The sequence below is a fragment of the Lontra canadensis genome, unplaced genomic scaffold (genome assembly GCF_010015895.1).
Source record: "Lontra canadensis isolate GAN:19392208 unplaced genomic scaffold, GSC_riverotter_1.0 scaffold268, whole genome shotgun sequence".
Classification (NCBI taxonomy): Eukaryota; Metazoa; Chordata; class Mammalia; order Carnivora; family Mustelidae; genus Lontra; species Lontra canadensis.
In genome coordinates, this window is record NW_022631262.1 from 181,957 (window position 1) to 201,676 (window position 19,720).

General features: G+C 42.2%; 1 long non-coding RNA gene across 1 annotated transcript in view; it reads left to right on the plus strand.

The window, feature by feature from the left end:
* Positions 1–12,395, plus strand: part of LOC116862579 — a 50,913-nt gene extending 38,518 nt beyond the window's left edge. The window contains exon 3 of the long non-coding RNA XR_004381658.1: positions 12,353–12,395. This is a non-coding gene — a long non-coding RNA (uncharacterized LOC116862579). The remainder of the gene's footprint in view (positions 1–12,352) is intronic.
* Positions 12,396–19,720: the final 7,325 nt, after the last annotated feature.

The following is a 19,720-nucleotide window of genomic DNA, read 5'->3' on the forward strand; positions in this document are numbered from 1 at the left end:
TCTGGAATTATTGAATCTCACCTGAAATTAATATAATGCTGTAGGGTAACAATACTGGAATTTAAAAGGAAAGAGAATGGAAAAAAAGAAAAAGGAAATTCTTCTCTGCTGAGGTAGGTCACCCTTTAATGAGCATTCCCATAAGAAACAAATATCTTCACATTTTTCACCGACTCAGGGAGGTCTATGCACATACCTCTTCCCTAGGATTTCATCACCTATTTTTATTCATATCCCTTCCAATTCCCTGACCTCTCTGCCAAACAATTGGGCACAGTCCATGAAGTGGAATATAATCAGAACACTGTCCATTTCTCTTTTCCTTAGAGAAGGGGAGAGGGGCAGAGGGAGAGGGAGAGAGAATCTGAAGCAGGCTCCACACGCAGCACAGAGCCCAACAAGGAGCTTGATCCCACAACCCTGAGATCATGACCTGAGCTGAAATCAAGAGTCAGACACTTAACCAACTGAGCCACCCTAGTGCCCCTGTCCATGGATCTTTTGAGAAAAGTAAACCACCAGGTATGCTGCTCAATGTTCTGCCTGCTGGAAGGTTGACCCTTCCCCCATTGTCCTCCATGGATGATTGATTACTGGATGGTATGGTAAGCATATGTTGAGTTTTGTGAGAAACCTCTATTCTGTATTCCAAGCGATTATGCCACTTGCCTTTCTACCAGCAACGAATGGGAGGTCCAGTTGCTGCACATGATCACAAACATTTGATGCTCTCAGTGTGCAGTGATACCTCATTGTTGTTTAATTGCAATTTCATAATGACGTATGATGTAGAGCATCTTTTCATATGCTTATTTCTCCTCTGTGTGTCTTCTTTGGTGAGTTCCCTGTTTGTGTCCTTGCCTAGGTTTAAATTAGGTTGTTCATTTTCATAGTTTGGGGTTTAAGAATTCATTCTAAATTTTAGATAACAGTCTTTAATCAGATATGCCTCTTCATATATTTTTCTCCCCGTCTGTCAAAGAGAAGAAGTTTTTCATTTTAATGAAGTCTGCCATATCTATTGTTTCTTTCACAGATCGTGCCTTTATGTGGTATCCAGAGAAGTATTCCCTGTATGCATCATTGTCCAGATGTTCTGCTACGTTTTGGAACGCCTCTGCAGATGCATCTCCCATGCAGCTTTACAGATTTGCATTTTACATTTAGGTGTATGATTAACTCAAAAGAGTTAATTTTTTGTGAAGGGCATAAGGTCTGTGTCTAAATTCATTTTTTCCCATGTGTCTGTCCAGATATCCCAGCATCATTTGTTGAAAAGACTTCTTTGCTCCAGTCTATTACTTTTGGTCCCTTGCATAAATCTGTTGGCTGTATTTATGGAGGTCTATCTCTGGGCTCTCTCATTTGTTCCGTTGATCTCTTGGTCTGTTCTTTCTCCGATACCATACTGCCTGCATTGCTTTAAGTTTATACTAAGTCTTGAAGTAGGATAGTGTCAGCCTACCAGCCTTTTCTCCTCCTTCAGTATTGTGTTGGCTGTTTTGTGTCTTTTGCCTCTCCACATATGGTTTATAATCAGCTTGTCAGTAGCCAAAAAATAACCTGCTGGGGTTTGAGGAGGAGGCATTGAATCTATAGAACAAAGTGGGAAGAATTGACATGTCGACAATATTGAGTTCCCTATCCATGAGCATGAACTATCTCTCCACTTATTTCATTCTTCTTTGAGTCATTCATCAGAGTGTTGTAATTTTCCTCATATAGAATTGTACATATTTTCTTAGACTTACACCAGAGATTTCATTCTGTGGGGTGCTAACATAAATGGTAATGGGTCTTTAATTTTGGAGTCCAGTTCCTTATTGCCAATATATAAGAAAGCAGTGGACTTTGATGCAGTAACCTTGTATCCTCAAACTTGGTATAATTGCTTTTTAAAATTCTTTTAATTCTTTTTTTTATTTTTTTAATTTTTAATTTTTAATTTTTTTATTTACAGAGAAAATCATGATCTCTGCAAGCAGAGACTGTTTATTTCTTCCTTTTAAGTCTCTTTACAGAGAAAATTATGATCTCTGCAAGCAGAGACAGTTTATTTCTTCCTTCTCACTCAGAGTAGATACAATTTCCTCACATGTTAACTAGGAATTAGAGTAGGATGTTGAAACTGAATAGCAAGAGGGGACGTCCTTGCCTTTTCCTGACCTTAGAGGCCAAGGTACAGTGTTAGCTGAAGGTTTCTTGTAGATGTTCTTTATCAAGCTGAGGCAGTTCCTCTTTTATTTGTTTTCTGAGTTTTAATCATGAATGGATGTTGGATTGTGTCAAATGCTTTTTCCGCATCTATTGCTATAACCGAGGGATTCTTTTTCTGTAGCCTATTTCCTCACTGAATTTTTTGGAAAGCGAAATTGAATTGGAAGTGGTATCAAGTCATTGGTCTGAGTGCAATACATTTTGTTTGAAACTATATGTCGCCAAAATGATGACTGTGATCATTTCAAGTTAATAAGTCTTTTGAAGTATAATGAGGGTTCCACAGAACACCTGAAAATACGAGCCATGCTTGAAATGCAGAAGACAGATACAATCTGTATCTTACAGATGTAAAGTGATGACTAAAGCAAACTTAAAACCAGACATAGACCAGACATCCTGTTAGAGCCTGGCAGATGGTATATGCTCCCTGCAGTGCTCCCTTCCTCCCCACAGTAGTGAACACAGGCAGATTAATGTTTCTGCCCTTAGGTTGAGATACTTAAGATGCCAGGCCTCATGTACAGGTGTTCTCTTTTGGGATGACATGAATACCATTCTCATCCCTGCTCCACATGAAATAGAGCATCCTTAAGTTATGGGCAAAGTAGGTTAGGGATTCGATGTCTACTTTTCTTGCTCATTATGCAAAATGTTTTACATTGACTCACTGACTCCCTGTACAGTCCTCTGATTGGGCATTCAGCCAGGGACATAATACACTGATGGAACCATAAGTTTCCTGAAGGGTCAATATCCTTTTTGTTATAGTCCCCAGAACGTTGTTCTAATAAATCACAATGATTACTACTCTGCCTTATAAATAATGATAAAAACATGTCAACTACTACGGATTATTATCTACCCTCATAGTCTTGTCAGAGACACAGAGAGCTAAGTAAAACCTCGTCAGATCTGAACCCTCTTATCAAGAAGAGAAGTGGAAGTATTGGGTTAACTACTTGATAGGCTATTTCCTCTGCTGTGGCAGTGGAATCTCTTTGGCATTCAAAGGTTTTAGATTAAATTTTCTCCCTGTCTTTCATGTCTCATCTCTTTCTCACTGTCTCTTGTTGGGGGTGGTGTCTTCCTGATCTTCCTCTCCTTGTTCTTTCTCAGTACTAGGGCCAGGTTCCAGATCTCACGGAGGCCCCTGAACTTTGTTCTCGGCTCTCAGCCCTCACACATCCGTCCCCCATTCACATACTATAACCCCTCCACTTCACATTCTGGATGTCTGTGGACTGGGGTGAGTCCACTCTAATGATGAACTTTCTGCTAAGTCAAAGAGGCCTTTTTTTTTCATTCAGGGAAGCCTCAGTGAAACTTTGGGTTCATGGTGAGGTCCTGCTGTCACCAGGCCATGGACTGTCCACCTTAGAATCTTTATTGGTAGGGGTCAAGTCATACCCAAGGCCAGGAAGGCCTCAGAGAAGACAGAGGAGAAACATACACTGAAACAATCACACCTGAGAGGGTCACAGGCCTCTGGGTGCATGAGCTCTTGACCCTCCCTCTCTGTGTGTGGATAGCTGGGGCAGCCTAGGGCCATCACTGACTCTTCCTCCTGGAGGACCCTGGTGTTAGTCACTGCTGTTCAGCATTTTCTGCTGATGGTCTTCCACTTCCTCCCGTTCTTCTTTCTCCTTCCAGAAGCACAATTCTGTGGTTAATAGGAAGTTCTGATATTGTTAGTCATCCTTTTCACATTGACAGTTAGCATCTAAAGCTTTCTCAACAAGACTATCTTGCTCTGTAGCCTGGACCCCAAGAGAGATTGGACTACCAGCTTGGCGTCTCCTGACATGCACAGCCCAGGATCCTCAAGGCACTGGAGCATCCCCAGCAGAGCCTGGGTTTAGAAAAATGCCCCTGAGTCCCCATTTAGATCCTGAATGGCTGCCAACTCTGCCTCCACCCGGTCTCCTCCCAAAGCCTGAGTGCTGGCACTACAACTCCTAGGTGGGGCAAGTAGATGTCCTGGGGCTGCAGGTCTTGAGGAGACAGGGGCCTGAGGAGGAGGCAGCAGAAAAGCTCTGGACAGCCTGGGGGGATATACGGTTGTGGGGTGAGGAATGACCCACCCACAACCTGCCCCCTGACCAGCTGCTGGGCCACAGATCTCCTCACCTGCCCAATGGGCATGATTACACTCCCCACACACAGGGCATGCTCATGAGGGGAAGGACTCTGGGGTGACGAGAAAGCTGATTTGGCCCCAGAAGAGGCGGAGCTGGTCAGATTTCGATGGGAAGGTGTGATTTGGGCCTCCTCAGGCACAACCAGGGACTGCCTCCCTGGAAGCACTCAGCACAATCAGGCAGGTGGGAAGTTCTGAACTCAGAATCATGGGCCAGTTGAGGTCCTCTCTGTACTGCTCTGTGGTGGCCACCACCTGTGTCACAGGCTCCTTCCTGTTTGTTCTCAACTCTGCCCACGGGGAACCCTGATGGGGGCTCAGGGAGCTCACTGCTTCTTTGGTAACTGGACCCAACTGCCTTTAATACAGTCATGTGTCATCTTCACAACATCCCCCAGTTAACGTTAGTGTAACTGATCGAAACCGTGGGTTCGCATGTTCTGAAATGATTTTGATGATGTCCCATGATTTATTACAGCCATAGCTTATTCCATACTCTCCCACTGGACGGATAAATTGTGTGCAGTTCAGGTTTTTGCCATCTTATGTTAGTTGCGGTGCGCTTTCTTGGACATACAACAGTGCTCCCATATAAACTCCATTTGTAGGAGATGAAAATTGGGACTGATTCATACACCGACAGGACAACACATCAATAAACTGTGCCAGATTCCCAGCATGGAATGCTTCACAGCTGTGAAAAAGAAGGAACTAAACCCCACAGAGACATAATGCTGAGAGAGAAAGAAACCAGATACAAAACAAGACACTCAAGAGAAGCCACTTTATGTATTCTAAAGCTAACAAATTAGTGTTTAGGCATTCATGGAGCTGTGTTAAAGCAGTCTTAACCAAAAGCAAGGTTTCTATCCTGCCTAACAGGCAACTTCCTGTTGTTGCCTGTTAGGTAGGACAGAATAGTAAAACTCACATTTTAGCATACAGTTCTATGAATTTCAACACAGGTACACATTCATATAATCAGTGCTACAGTCAGTATGCAGAAGTTTTATATCACCCTTCAGACCTTCCCGAGTTCTTTATGCTGCTCCTGTATATTCAGTCTCTTACCCCACCCCATCCCCTGATGACCACCTATTCGTACTCCAATACTAGACTTTTGTTATTTCGACAATGTCATGTGAATAGAATAATAGAGCCTGAAATCTTTTGAGACTCCTTCTCTCAGCATAATGCAATTGAGTTCCACCCACAGCGTTAAATGTGGTTTTTCAGAATGCAGACCAGGCACGTATTTTGTTAGATATGGGGACGGCTCTATTATAAATGGTATGGGAAGGTTTTTTTTTTTTAAACTTTTGCCTCCAGTATTTCATTGCTAGTTTATAGAAATGTGAAGGTGCTTGGTTTTTTGTTTGTGGAACTCATATCCTGCAATGTTCATGAACTCACTTGTTACTGCTATGAGTATTTTTTATACAGTCTCTAAAATATTTCTCTGTAGACAATCATATGATCTGTTAGTTGGAGTTGTTTTTTCTCCTCATCAACTGGTAAGCCATTTCCTTCTTTGTCTTGCCTCAGCAAATTGGCTACAACTTCCAGTAGAATGTTGATAGCAGGGGTGAAAGGGGGCATCCTTGTTTGGTTTTCCCCCCACCCAGATTTTCTGCGATGTAAGTAACATACAACATGGAGCAATTTTAAGGAGTACAAAATATGACTGTATGGACAGAGAGCGCTAGATGTAAAACAGACAGATAGACAGTCTGACAGACAGATAGATACATGAAACAACGGCCAGCATCATATTATCTAACTCCTTGGCTGATCACATAATTAAAATTTCTTTTTGTGGTGAGAACAGGTACATCTCCTCCCTTAAGGGCACCTGGGTGGCTCAGTCAGTTCACTGTGTGCCTTTGTCTCAGGTCATGATCTCAGGGTCCTGGTATCTAACCTGGCATCCAGTTCCACACTCTTCAGGGAGTCTGCTTCTCCCTCTCCCTCTGCCCCTCACTCCTGCTCTTGACTTCTGTGTGTGTGTGTGTTTCTCTCTCCCTCTGTGACTCTAGCTCTCTACCTGACTCAAATAAATAAAGTCTTAAAAAAAAACACCCCAAGATGTACACTCTTAGCAACTTCCAAGTCTATAATACAATAAAACTGACTATAATCACCATGGTGTACATGAGATCCCCAGGACTTACTCATCTTATAACTGGAGTAACCACCAGTCTACTCTGTTTCTACAAGTTCAGCTTTCCTGGAGTCCACATGTAGGTGAGATCATATAGTAGTCACCTTTCTCATCCGACTTGTTTCACTTAGCATAATGTCCTCAAGGTCCATCCGTGTTTTCACAAATGGCAGGATTTCTTTCCTTCTCATGGCTGAACGATATTCCATTAGATATGTATGCCCCATCATGTTTATCCATTCCCCTGTTTGGACACTTAGGTTGTTTTCATATCTTGGCTATTGTGAGTAATGCTGCAGTGAATATGGGAGTGCATATACCTCTTTGATATCCTGATTTCATTTTCTTTGGCAAGGTACCCAGAGGTTGGTTGCCGGGTACTCTATTCTATTTCTGATTTTCTCCATACTGCTTTCCACAGTGGCTGTACCAGTTTACATTCTTGCCAACGGTGCACAAGAGTTTCCTTTACTCCACACCCTCACCAAGTCTTGTTGACTTTTGTCTGATTATAGCCATCCTAAGAGGTGTAAAGTGAACCTGGTTGTAGTTTTGGTTTGCATTTTCCTGATGATTAGTGAGGTCAAGTACCTTTTCGTGATCTCTTGGCCACTGGCACGTCTTCTTTGGAGACCTGTCTATTTAGTTCCTTGGACCCTTCCAAAAACCAGAACTGTTTATTTTATGCTACTGAGTTGTACGTGTTCCTTCTGTATTTTGGATATTAACCCTGTATCAGGCAGAATATTTATCAATATTTTCTCCTGTTCTGTAGGTTGACTTTTCCTTTTGTTCATTGTTCCTTTGGCCATGCAGAAGCTTTTTAGCTCGATGTAGTCCCCCTTATTAAATTTGTGCTTTGATTGCTAGCGCTTGAGGTGTCATACTCAGTCTCTGGACTGAAATTTGGATCACAAAGAGTGACTGATTTTATATAGGATAATGCTGGAACATTCTCATTTGGGAAGTGTCAGTGTGTCCAATGTCAACATTCTCTTTCTCTACATTGTCCTCTAGGAGTTTTGCAATTTCAGGTCTTTTGCTTACAACCCACTCCATTTCAAGTTAATTTTTGCAAGTGGCATAAGATAGGGCTCCACTTTCATCGCTCTGCCTATAGTTATCCAGTTTCCTCAGTACCATTTATTAAAGACACCATCGTTTCCCATGAATACTTTTGACTCCTTTGTCAAATATTGGTTGGATGTATATGCATATGTAGGTTCATTTCTGGGCTCTTCATTCTGTTCCTTTGGTATATGTGTCTATTTCTTTAGCCGGTACCATAGTAGTTGGGTTACTGGAGCTTTACAATACTAGTTTGAATCAAGAAGTGGGATGCCTCCATCTTTATTCTTCTTTCTGAGGGTGTCTTTGGCAGTTGGTGTCATTGTGGCTCCATACTAAGCTCAGGACTGTCTTTGTCTATCTGTGAAAAATGCCACTCAAATGTTGATAGGGATCGCATTGATTCCATAGATGGGTATTGGAGTGTAAACAGTTTAGCAGCATTAACTCTTTCAATTCATGAACACAAGATACTCTTTGCTTAATTTAAATTCCAGTGTAGTTACATAGAGTGCTACGTTAGTTTTAAGTGTACAATATAGCCGTCAGCATTTCCATACATGACCCAGGGCTCATCACAGTGCATTCCTTAATCCCCATTGCCTATTTCACGCATTCTCCCACCCACCTCCCCTCTGGTAACCAAGAGTTTGTTCTCCATCATTAAGAGTCTGTTTCTTTGGTTTCTCTCTCTCTCTCTCTGTCTTTCTCTGTTACCTGTTTTTTCTTTTTCTTAAATTCCATATATCAGTGAGATGCATAGTATTTGTCTTTCTATGACTGACTTATTTCACATGGTATCATACACTTTACATCTACCCCATTTTGTGACAGGTGGCAGGATTTCATTCCTTTTTATGGCCGAGTAATATTTCATTGTGTATATCTGCAGCATCCCCTTTATTCTTCTATGAATGGACCCTTGGCTTGCTTCCATACTCTGGCTGTTCTAAGTAGTGCAGCTGTAAACATAAGGCTGCAAGTATCCCTCTGTATTTGTGTTTTTGTATTTGGGGATAAATGTCCATCAGTGCAATTACTAGATTGTAGGGTAGTTCTATTTTTAACTTTTTGGTAAACCTCTATGTTCCTTTCCACAGTGGCTACACTAGTTTCTTGCTTGGATCTTGATGTTAGAGAAAAGCAAGTAGTCTTTCTCTATTAAGTATGATGTAAGATGTACGATTTTTCATGGTTTCTCTTTATCAAGTTTAGAAATCTTCCTTCTGCTCCTCCTGGTTTGCCCAACGCTTTTGTCAGGAACGGTGTATATCTTGTTAAAATTTTCCTGAATGGAGAAAAACAGCATAGCCAGGTGACGAATTTCTTTTTCTTCCCTTCTCCAGGGAGAGATGTACATCCAGGATACTCCCAGCTGTCTTAATGTTAATGCCTTGCTAAGGAAAAAAACCTGGGTTTGACAATAGCAGGGCCTCAGGTTTCCTGGGAATCATCTTTAGCATATGAAAATCCTTTTGAAGCTTCCCTTTTCTTTACTTCCCAACCCCAAGGTGTATAATCAGTTACTCTTTCCAATCCCAGGGCAGCAGCTCTTGGTTCCCACTAGACCTGTGCCCTTGCTTTGATAAAAACACTTTTTTTTTTTTTTTGCACCAAAGACGTCTCAAGAATTCTTTTTGTCCCTCAGCTCTGGACCCCAGAACACACTACTCCAAACCTCTTCAGTGTCATATGCAGAGTCATGTAACTCCTTGCTTCTTCTAAGTGGCTGTTTAGGAGTATCAAATGCACACATTTTGTGTATCTCTATAAACAACAATTCACGGACTATCAGTGTTGTTTTTACTACTAGAAAATGAGCCATTAGCTTCCTTAATGTAATGAGGTTAGACCCTCAATTCCACAAAACCAAGAACCAATTCAGAAAACCCACCCTGAACATTCAGTTCCTCTAGAAACACACTCAGCACCGAAACCTTCATTAGTCACCATTCTCCAGAGAAATGGCACTGACAGGATTACATATAGATGTGCAAGTATATATAAGAGGATATTCATTACAGGAGTTGGCTTATGTGATTATGAGGGTGAGAAATCCCACAACTTGCTCTCTGCAATCTAGACAACAACAAGGGAAGTGGGTGGCGAACTTCAGTCCCTGTCTAAAGGCCTGGTTACATGGGGTTGTAAGTCCCACTCTATGACCAAAGCCTGGGAACCAAAAGTGTTGATGTCTGAAGACAGGAGAAGATAGCCCAAGGTCATGCACTCTGTGCTATAGCAAAGGACCCCATCTCCCACACTGTGCCCAACAAATGAAGCCAGTGTGAGAGTTGCATTTCACATGGTTAGTAATACCCATTTTGACCTCAACCACCAAACTAAGTCTGAGCTTAGTTACCAGCAGTCCAGAGTACACTGGAAAATCGCAGCTGCCCAGCATCTTCAGAAAGTGTGCCATGCCCACTCACCCTTAGTTCTGTGGAGATTTGAATTTCTTCCTAGATTCTCCTGCCTGAAAGAAGAGAAGCTCTGGCCCTGTAGAAAACGGAAGTCCTCCCACAAGTAGAGGAGTTGCTGGCACTCTCAGCACTATCTCCTTGCTTAGCAGCCCAGACACAGCTCCTGCAGGCAGCAATCAGGCGATTCTTCCTGTCTCTCCAGTGTCCTTGCCGCCGCTTCCTGTGTGTCACCACAGCATCTTCACAACTCGCTTTGTACCAGGTTGAAGTCCGCCCTGTGGAGTGCACTGGAACAATTCAGGCATCATCAGGGCCTCATTACCCACAACTGTCCAGGCATCCGAAGGCAGGAATTGGAATGTTTATAAATTACAGAGAGTGTAAATTCAGAAATCACCGTATCCTAGCCTTTGAGCACGTCCTGAGTGCTGTGCACACAAAAAAATGGGGGATAAAAGATAAAAAGCAAGTAAGATTTGGTAACGATAGTCTCCTTGCTGACAATGATTTTAAAAGAATAAAAAGTAAAATAAAATAAAAGTAAAATAAAAACGTTGAGGACTATGACTACTCTGTCTTAAATTTTTTTTTTTTTGAAGAATCACATTTCCTATTCAGTCCGCTTTTTAGGGAGACAGAGAGACTGAGAGACCTCCCTTGCTATACTCAAGGTATGCCCTTCAAAAAAGCCCAACTGGATGGAACAGAGAGGACTCACGTAAGTTCAACAGTATATCCTAATTTCTTTAGAAAAAGATACGTTCTGACTAAGGCTCCCCTCTTGTCCTCCCTTCCATATGCACCTCACACACAAAACTGCTAACTTATATCAAAGTAATCAAAATGGAAACTGGCACACAGATTACTGTCTGCATCAACAAGAGTTCATATTCCCCTGGTTTCATCAGCTGTCATGACCCCTCTGTGAAAGCACACACAAGGGTTGTGTCTTTCTGCAGTGTTAGCTTGGTTCTATCATGGAACAAAGTAAATCACCATGTGATTAACCTCACCCTCTCAAACAGCACACCGAGCAGGACATAAAACAAACCACATGACAAACAAGATAACACAGGTGTGTGGGAAGTTAATGAACCAAAGGGGAAGTCAGTCTGTGGGCATGCCCTTGAACGAAGGCCTCGGTCCGGTCCATTCTGGTCGGGGTCAGCTCTGGGCATTACTGCTTTTCATATTCAAGCAGTGAAGGATCTCAGTTGTGTTCAGAGATCAGTCGGGCACAGCTATCGCAGCCAGTCGCCTTTTCTAAGTGGTCAGTCATAGAGGGTTCATGTCGGAAGAGTCTGGCAGTTTGCTGCAAAATTCTGCTCTTTTCTAAGGGATTTAAAGGTCTGCCCCTGCAGCCCTCTTCTGATTCAGCTTGTTATCCATTCTGGGATGTCGGCTGATGCTGGTCCCTGCCATACCTCCTAGCAGCAGTATCATTACCTACTTGGGTCATGGCTTGACACAGGCTCCTGCTTCACATGAGAGACCCCATTTTACTCCCTATACCAACATAAATTCACGAATCCAGCAAGGCCTTGCCTAAGAACAGAAGAGCTGCAAATAGCTTTCTTCTTTGTTCTAGGAACTACCTGAAAAACCCATTAACACATCAATCAAAAGTGTGAAAGGACATTTTCAGAAAACTTTAAACTTTTGGTTTTCAGATTCTTGCCTTGTGGGGCACCTGGGTGGCTCAGATGGTTAAGGGTCTGCTTTTGGCTCAGGTCATGATCTCCAGATCCTGGGATCCAGCCCCAGATCCGGCTCCCAAGTCAGTGGGGAATCAGCTTCTCCCTCTGCCTCTGCTTCTCCCCGTGCTTGAGTGGTCGTTCTGTATCTCTCTCTCTCTCTAAGAAACAGAAAAATAAATGCCTGTAAAATGCTTTTTCCTTCATGTCATCCAAACTTAAACCATTCTATCATGAATCACATCCAACCTTAATCACACCTTCCTCCAAATTAAAAGATCTGCTGTATACCAGACTTCAAAATCTGAAATATAAATAATCTCTCTTGCCCTGCCACCTCCAAGACTCTATTAAGGCTCGTCTGGGTAGTACTCTCCCTTTATGAGATAAAGTCAGCTTTGCTTCGATGTGCATGGCTGTAACCTGGGAAGTACAGATTTTGAGGAGCATAGACACTACTGCTGTATGCCATGTGACCATGGACTGAGCCTAAACCCTAGAACCAATACCTGGATATTTCTGAAACATACACAGACCGGATGAATACAGTTCAGAGATAGAACTATGTAGACAGGGATAGAGATGTCAATGTGCTGTTGTGCGAACAAAAACATAAAGAAAACGGTGTTAATGAATTTATCATACACAGGTGCACGAATTTTTTCAAGTATGACACAGACCCCAAAGCAAAGGAAAAAATGACGACTCGAAGCCCATATCAAACTTGGATTAACATGCTTGACATTGCTAGCTGGCTAAGCACTTTCACTGAGACACCTTGTTCACTAAAGGTAAGCTGTGGCTGTATGTCCGCAAAGTATCTGGATGCACAGGAGAGATAGGGTGGTTTGAAAAAGAGACTGCTCAACTCTCTTCTCGGCAGACTACGTGGTAGTAAGTGTCTGCAGAAGCATAGGCGGGAAAACCCCACCCACACTGCACGCCTCTGGATTTGTGCGCATGCGCATTGCTGTGAGCGAACAGTGCGCATGCTCATTACTTTGAGCCGGATCATTACTGTGAGCGAACAGTGCGCTTGCTCACTCCTGTGCGCACCTTGCTGCCCACGTTCTGCGAATAGAGCTGGGTTCGATCGAGGCGGTTCTGTTCGTTGTCCTGTGAGCTTTCTCGCTACCTGATTTCAACCGGTAGGTCCCCACATCAGTCTTTCCAGGAGCTTAAATGTGAGTGAGGATGGGGAAGGAGCCAGGGGCCTCAGGCAGGTGGGGACAGTAGAGCTGTGGCGTCCTGGGTGGAAGTGCCGAGGAGCTACAGCCCTTCTCCTCTCCAGCCTCGCAGTCACCATTGCGCTTGTCCTCTCCTCATCCTGGTGGTGGGGACAGGGCAAGATACGTTGATGGGCTGAGGAGGGAAGGTGAAGATGGGGTGTGGACTGGGTGGGGAGGTCCTGGGGGTTTAGTTGAGGTGCCTGAATCTTGGAGCACCTGCAACTGCCGGCAGAGCACACAGTCCTGGATCCTCTATGGGACCCTGGGCAGGGGCCAGACCAGGCGGTATAGAAAAGACCAGGAAGAAGGGAATGTTGGGGCCTTGTAACTAGTGGCCCGAGATTTGTAGTGCACGGTGCACAGTGTCAAGGGAGGAGCTGGCCCGTGAATCTGTTTAATGACCAGACAACTGAACTGTTGTAGTGCAGACACAGCCATAGGTAGTATGAAAAGGATTCTTTCTTTCCCTGTGTTGCAGCAAAACCTGATTTAAGGCAGTAAAAGCATCATAAATGGCAGTGTGACCACACTGATAGTTAGTGAAGTTTAATGTACAGCACTATTTTCTCAAATGCCTTTTGTACTGGGGAATCTAGCTGGGAGACTAAGCCTTGTGTTTTAGCCTGTGCCTAAGGTGATTTCACCTCCAGCCTGAAGTAAATGATCTTGCAGCCCATGTATTTGGTGTGAACACAGCGTGTACACTGTACTGATACTAGGTTGGCTTTCAACGTATTTTCAAAGTAAGAAACAATTAAACCTGTGGCCTTAGAAGTGATATACCTCTCCTTTAGAGTACATTTTCTAAATACCAGTATTCTACTTTCAAGGCGAAATATGAGTGGCCAAGTCAGATCAAGATCCAAATCTAAACACAGAAAAGCTGACCCAGGGTCTACTCAGCGTGTGGGTGTGAGTATTTCCCTACTGGATTATTTAGATTTACCGTACGTTTATTGCTCTGGACATTTTGTTGAGCTACCAACCGACATACAGACACTGATAAAAACTACTCTGCTGATAAAGGGGGAGAAACAGTGAACCAGGAGGATTCCATATTCCTGGTGCCTGTGGAAATACAGTCTATCTCTTCTTTTTCATGCTAATTAAGCACCAATTGTGCATATCCATCCCAGCAGAGTTTACAGTAGACTCCAAAGTGCTGGTGGCTACCTCTTCTTGCACCAGCTGCACTGTGGGAAGAGTCACTATTAAGAATAAGCACATAGGGGGCACCTGGATGGCTCAGTGAGTTAAAGCCTCTGCCTTCGGCTTGGGTCATGATTCCAGGGTCCTGGGATCGAGCCCCACGTTGGGCTCTCTGTTCAGCAGGGAGCCTGTTTCCCTTCCTCTCTCTCTGCCTGCCTCTCTGCCTACTTGTGATCTCTGTCTGTCAAATAAATAAATAAAATATTTTTTTTAAAAAAGAGTAAGCACATAGAATCATGTGGGAGTGTCTTTATGCTTATTCATTGTTTGATACTCAAATGTCTGATGGGTATTTACACTGTTAGCATGTATTAACTACACAACTTTTTATCGGCCCACCCCTAGACACAGAAACCCAGGGATGAGAAACCAAAACAAAAGGAGGCACCACCTGAGAGCCGGGATATGAAACCTGAACCTGGGAAGGAAGTGGAAGCACCACTTGCGGCTCAAGGTGATGAAAAAGGGAAGAAGAATGTCTGTGGGGGCAGAGGGTGTATGTGTGCATTGTGCAATATGACAAACCATGACAGGAGGAGAGAAAAGATGAGAAGAGAATCTCAGTCATTTCCTGGAAATGGGTTGAAAATGTGAAGAGTGTACAGTGTGCAGCTTCATGTAGTCCTTCACCATAGTGAATTCCTCCCTTTCCCTCAGGAATTAATCGGTGTGCCTGAAAATGCAGTCCTTTCTAAATTGGAGGACAGTGTTTAACTACAACATATACATCATTTCCCTAGTTTAATTTGTTCTTAGCACATTTTTGTGGGGCCTTTTCACTCATTTCATGGAAAGTGCAAGCAGTTTTCAGCAGCACAGGCTGAGTGCCAAGTCAGCATACCCTACAAGATGTGGAATAAGGCCGTTTTGCATAGGGATGGGAGCCACATTTTAGAAATGAGAAAACTAAGGCTCAGGGATTGTGGCTTCCCAAAGACTGCTTGACACATGGAGACACAATGCATATTTCATTACAAGGTTTATGTTTTTGGGGAACCTGGCTGGCTCAGTCGGTAGAGCGTGTGAGTCTTGATGTCGGGGTGGAATGTTCAAGGCCCATACTGAGTGTAGAGATTATTTAACATAAGAGTTTAAAAAGAGGTTTGTGTTCTTCCTACCATCTGTGTTGCTATACAAACAAGGGAGTGTGGTTCTCTATAGAATGCTTACTACTCAAATGTGTCTGTATGGTAACGTAGCTTACTACTGGCACAGGAATCAATCCAGTTCAGTGGAGCAGGACAGAGACTCCAGAAAAGAGCTCAATGAATGATAGCCAATGTCTTTTTCATCATTTGATATGGTACGTTTCGTAAGAGCTGTGTAATTCAAGAAACTGGCGTTAGGGTCACTATATTAGTATAATTATTAAGCGTCTTTGAAAGGTGTTTAAATACTTTTATGATTAGGAAAATCAAATGTGTCTAAAAAATGATCATGAAAGAAGAAATGAATGTCTTCCAAATAGATCATTTTCATCAAGTACTCGTCGTGAATTATTGACACCGTTCAGGCATGGATTATTTTAGGGATTCGCTGTTAAGATGTTTCCACAATGCGACTGACAAAGTCCATTGAGTCTTTCCACCCTCCTTCTTTTATTCTTACTGTAAGACACAAGTTGGACTGTTAATCACTAATGTTTTGCTGTTACTTTTGGAACTTTGTTCTATATGTGACTCCTTTATCCTAAGGTATACAGAGGGACTTTGCCCTGAAATCTGACTAGGGAAATTTGACAGAATACCTTGCAGATTGCTCTAGGAGGGAATGGATGTCACCAGGATGGGATTTGTTAGAGGCCTGCAAATACACGCAGCTCATCCTTCAGAAAACCGCATTGTACTTTTAAATAAAATCTTATGCATGATATAGACTTGATTTCTTAGCTAGTTGATGCTCTGTATTCCTAGAACACTATGGTAATAGAAAGGAAACGAAGTACAGTGGGCTTGATCTTTAGAATGTCTCTTGAAATAAAGCATAACACACTTGTGGAAAACAAGGCTGTGAAATGCATTTTCCATCACATTTTTTTTTATCACACTAGCCTATAGGCTTTCATTTATATTTCATATTTACTACTTCAATTGAGTACCTTTGTATTTTAAGGACCGGACCTGAAGGCTGATCTCCAGAAGCCGCCTCAGGCAGAGGCTGGGCGTGTAACTGGCTATCACCCTGATGTCAACGGGAGAAATCTGCCCTTTTTAGAGCCCATTAAAATGCCCAGAGCAGGTATGTTATCCATTGACAGTGCAAAGTATGAGGGTCTTTTCCTGAATATCATATATTTATCTATGTAGATATAACTTTAATGATACATTAATAACAGACTTTACATATGAAGATACTTTCCCAAGTAGTTCAAACTGGAACATCTTGATGACCTGACTCATATACTAGTAGACAGAGAAACAAATTGGGTCAAAGCCTTCTTAAATCATAAAATATGAAAACATTTTCTTGTTCTGAGTATAGATACTTCAACATACAGCTAATAATACTCAGATTCTTCTGTAAGTTCTGCTTTTATGAAATGCAAAATATATTTGGATTCAATATCAGTTACTATGAAATATGCCGAGGCACTGAGGGAGGTTCTACTACCTGCTCTAAGGTAACTTGTGTGACTCTCTGAGAATCCCTTAACTTCTGAACCTATCTTTACTCATATATATATACACACACACAAACACACACAGATATATATAAAATTCAACTCATATACCATTTTCTTTTTTTTTCTTTTATTTTTTATAAACATATAATATATTTTTATCCCCAGGGGTACAGGTCTGTGAATCGCCAGGTTTACACACTTCACAGCACTCACCATAGCACATACCCTCCCCAATGTCCATAAACTCACCCCCCCAACCCCCCTCCCCCCATCAACCCTCAGTTTGTTTTGTGAGATTAAGAGTCACTTATGGTTTGTCTCCCTCCCAATCCCAACTTGTTTCATTTACTCTTCTCCTACCACATTAACCCCCCATGTTGCATCTCCTCTCCCTCATATCAGGGAGATCATGTGATATTTGTCTTTCTCCCGATTGACTTCTTTCGCTAAGCATGATACCATCTAGTTCCATCCACATCGTCGCAAATGGCAAGATTTCATTTCTTTTGATGGCTGCATAGTATTCCATTGTGTATATATACCATATCTTCTTTATCCATTCATCTGTTGATGGACATCTAGGTTCTTTCCATAGTTTGGCTATTGTGGACATTGCTGCTATAAACATTCGGGTGCACGTGCCCCTTCGGATCACTACGTTTGTATCTTTAGGGTAAATACCCAGTAGTGCAATTGCTGGGTCATAGGGTAGTTCTATTTTCAACATTTTGAGGAACCTCCATGCTGTTTTCCAGAGTGGTTGCACCAGCTTGCATTCCCACCAACAGTGTAGGAGGGTTCCCCTTTCTCCGAATCCTCACCAGGATCTGTCATTTCCTGACTTGTTAATTTTAGCCTTTCTGACTGGTGTGAGGTGATATCTCATTGTGGTTTTGATTTGTATTTCCCTGATGCCGAGTGATGTGGAGCACTTTTTCATGTGTCTGTTGGCCATCTGGATGTCTTCTTTGCAGAAATGCCTGTTTATGTCTTCTGCCCATTTCTTGATTGGATTATTTGTTCTTTGGGTGTTGAGTTTGCTAAGTTCTTTATAGATTCTGGACACTAGCCCTTTATCTGATATGTCGTTTGCAAATATCTTCTCCCATTCTGTCAGTTGTCTTTTGGTTTTGTGAACTGTTTCCTTTGCTGTGCAAAAGCTTTTGATCTTGATAAAATCCCAATAGTTCATTTTTGCCCCTGTTTCCCTTGCCTTTGGCGATGTTCCTAGGAAGATGTTGCTGCGGCTGAGGTCGAAGAGGTTGCTGCCTGTGTTCTCCTCAAGGATTTTGATGGATTCCCTTCTCACATTGAGGTCCTTCATCCATTTTGAGTCTGTTTTCATGTGTGGTGTAAGGAAATGATCCAATTTCATTTTTCTGCATGTGGCTGTCCAATTTTCCCAACACCATTTATTGACGAGGCTGTCTTTTTTCCATTGGACATTCTTTCCTGCTTTGTCGAAGATTAGTTGACCATAGAGTTGAGGGTCTATTTCTGGGCTCTCTGTTCTGTTCCATTGATCTGTGTGTCTGTTTTTGTGCCAGTACCATGCTGTCTTGATGATGACAGCTTTGTAATAGAGCTTGAAGTCCGGAATTGTGATGCCACCGAGTTTGGCTTTCTTTTTCAATATTCCTTTGGCTATTTGAGGTCTTTTCTCGTTCCATATAAATTTTAGGATTATTTGTTCCATTTCTTTGAAAAAAATGGATGGTACTTTGATAGGAATTGCATTAAATGTGTAGATTGCTTTAGGTAGCATAGACATTTTCACAATATTTATTCTTCCAATCCAGGAGCATGGAACATTTTTCCATTTCTTTGTGTCTTCCTCAATTTCTTTCATGAGTACTTTATAGTTTTCTGAGTATAGATTCTTAGCCTCTTTGGTTAGGTTTATTCCTCGTTATCTTATAGTTTTGGGTGCAATTGTAAATGGGATGGACTCCTTAATTTCTCTTTCTTCTGTCTTGTTGTTGGTGTAGAGAAATGCAACTGATTTCTGTGCATTGATTTTATATCCTGACACTTTACTGAATTCCTGTACAAGTTCTAGCAGTTTTGGAGTGGAGTCTTTTGGGTTTTCCACATAGAGTATCATATCATCTGCGAAGAGTGATAGTTTGACTTCTTCTTTGCCGATTTGGATGCCTTTAATTTCCTTTTGTTGTCTGATTGCTGAGGCTAGGACTTCTAGTACTATGTTGAATAGCAGTGGTGATAACGGACATCCCTGCCATGTTACTGACCTTAGCGGAAAAGCTTTCAGTTTTTCTCCATTGAGAATGATATTTGCGGTGGGTTTTTCATAGATGGCTTTGATAATATTGAGGTATGTGCCCTCTATCCCTACACTTTGAAGAGTTTTGATCAGGAAGGGATGCTGTACTTTGTCAAATGCTTTTTCAGCATCTATTGAGAGTATCACATGGTTCTTGTTCATTCTTTTATTAATGTGTTGTATCACATTGACTGATTTGCGGATGTTGAACCAACCTTGCAGCCCTGGAATAAATCCCACTTGGTCGTGGTGAATAATCCTTTTAATGTACTTTTGAATCCTATTGGCTAGTATTTTGGTGAGAATTTTTGCATCTGTGTTCATCAAGGATATTGGTCTGTAGTTCTCTTTTTTGATGGGATCCTTGTCTGGTTTGGGGATCAAGGTGATGCTGGCCTCATAAAATGAGTTTGGAAGTTTTCCTTCCATTTCTATTTTTTGGAACAGTTTGAGGAGAATAGGAATTAGTTCTTCTTTAAATGTTTGGTAGAATTCCCCCGGGAAGCCATCTGGCCCTGGGCTTTTGTTTGTTTGGAGATTTTTGATGACTATTTCAATCTCCTTACTGGTTATGGGTCTGTTCAGGCTTTCTATTTCTTCCTGGTTCAGTTGTGGTAGTTTATATGTCTCTAGGAATGCATCCATTTCTTCCAGATTGTCAAATTTGTTGGC